Raw genomic sequence first — 2348 nt, 5'->3', positions numbered from 1 at the left:
TAAAACAAAGTGCAAAATCGGCAATAGCGGAACATCACGAGAACTGTGGCTCCGACATCGATTTTAATAACGTACGTGTAGTGGCTAAAGAAACAAACATTTATAGAAGAAAGGTCCGAGAAGCGGTTGAAATTTCTAAGAATGCATCTAATTTCAATAGAGAGGACGGCTATAGGCTTCCGGCATCGTGGCTCCCCGCCATCACGGAAGTAAATAGGTGGCCGCGGTGTGTGAGCGGCATAAACAACACGCTGCAAGTCACCTCGGCGGACAATAATATTTTGGGTAAACATTCCCCCTCTCTTGCTCTGTCCGTTTCGAATCTAGCCACTGATGACGACCATCCAATAGCGGTAGCAGGCATTTCAACCAATAACCCTTCTCCAGCATAAATGTGTAATAGTGTCTTTCTAACCAATGACGATGGACCGCCAATGGCATCCACAAGAGATGAGCTACCAACGCCCCTTCTTCGGCATCAGAGCGGGAATATTAGCCTATGACTATGGCCCAACAATGGTATCCATTTCAATTTTAACCAATATTATCACTTCTCCAGCACGAACGCCAGAAAACTTCCGCTTTATAAGTGGACGCGACATATGTCTCTGACAGTGTTCCAGCAGTAAACACCAAAAGATCCTGAAGAAGATCCCAACAGAGGGGTCGAAACGTCGAACATTTTAGAAGAAACATGATGCCGCCTAATAACCCAGAAGATTTTAACTTAAGCGCCAACGGCCACGAAAGCCTGCAGACTTACATAACAATGATAGTATTTGATGTGGTCGTTCGAGGTAATTCTACACAAGATAAATGTAATGAAGTTTCGGAGTAGTCTTTATTCCTGCATTACTTATTTTAAAATACATATACTTTGATTTAAGTAGTGTTTGAAGCAAGTTCTGTTCGTTGGACTTAGGTGTAAAAGCTCACTGTCGTTCGGAACCCTACTGGCGCAACATATTCATTCTGTATTGTTGCGAGCTGCGGAGAAGGTGTCACATTGTGTGCAGGGAGCTGGGCACAGAGTGTGTGTGAGTGGTCCAGTTTACACCCGGAGGCATCTGTAACACAATGGTATCTAGCACTCCATCATCAGGCCACGAGTGGGCTATCGGGACCATCCGACCGTCGTGTCATCCTCAGAGGAGGATGCGGATAGGAGGGGCGTGTGGTCACCACACCGCTCTCCCGGTCGTAATGATGGTATATTCTTGACCGAAGCCGCTACTATTCGGTCGAGTAGCTCCTCAATTCGCATCACGAGGCTGCGTGCACCCCGAAAAATGGCAACAGCGCATGGCGACCGGATGGTCACCCATGCAAGTGCCGGCCACGCCCACCAGCGCTTAACTTCGGTGATCTCACGGGAACCGGTGTATCCACTGCGGCAAGGCTGTTGCCGACACAATGGTATCTGCAATAACAATTTATTTCATAGATTGAGTTTACATAGCTATCAAGTGGCTTCAGGGCAGCAGCCTGCTGAGAAGGAGTACTGTGACCTCATTGGTGAGTCGCGACATTGCCACTGCTCGTCAGTGAGCCATGGCCGCGTGCTGTGTTGGTGGCATTGTGGCGACCAGAAGGCATCGCTCACCCACGCACTCTGCAGTACAGTGTGGCTCCACTCAAAGTACTGTCTGAGAGAAACCGTCGCACTCTCAGGATGTCAGTTGTCATGTAAATGAGGCCATGGTGCCCCACCATGGATCAATCAAGACTTAATCGTTTTCATGCACCCTGTCTCCATCGTTGGGACTTGTGGCAATGCATCCACCATTCCTCTAACAGGTTTTGAAACTTCTTTGTTTGTGTCCACTGAAATAACTAAGTAGGTGAAACTCCTATGTGTTTATTTAAACTGCTGAATGCAACTGAATATACTGTCTCATTCCTTATTTTTATCATTTCAACACTGACCTACGGAATTTTCCCCGACAAAGACAGCACAAATGTAACCTATTCATTTATTACCCACAAGATACAAGCGCAACGCAATCTGACTGTTCTGCAATGATAACATGATTTCAAATAATTAATCCAAAAGAATAGCCCTGAATTGGAATAAATCCTAACAATAAGCCACTATTTTTCATAAGTCACTTACCTCACAGAAAATTTTCATAACACGAACTACAGCAATTACAGCAAGCAGCAACTATAGCCAGCTATATAAAAAGATTCTAATTACAATAGGCTCTAACTACGAGGAGACATATGGCATGTGGTTAGCAAAAGACAGATTTTTTTTGAAGAGCAAACAATGTATTTATCAGATTTTACCTTATTCATATGACATCCAAAAATTATATAATCGTCAATAATTCCACTACCCAAACATC

At 44.7% G+C, this 2348-nt stretch overlaps 1 pseudogene; it reads right to left on the bottom strand.

The window, feature by feature from the left end:
• Positions 1–1290: 1290 nt before the first annotated feature.
• Positions 1291–1407, bottom strand: LOC126208588 (5S ribosomal RNA; annotated as a pseudogene).
• Positions 1408–2348: the final 941 nt, after the last annotated feature.

Source organism: Schistocerca nitens, chromosome 1, assembly GCF_023898315.1.
Source record: "Schistocerca nitens isolate TAMUIC-IGC-003100 chromosome 1, iqSchNite1.1, whole genome shotgun sequence".
Classification (NCBI taxonomy): domain Eukaryota; kingdom Metazoa; phylum Arthropoda; class Insecta; order Orthoptera; family Acrididae; genus Schistocerca; species Schistocerca nitens.
The sequence above is the reverse complement of the archived record's forward strand: the minus strand, read 5'-3'. Positions and strand labels throughout refer to the sequence as shown.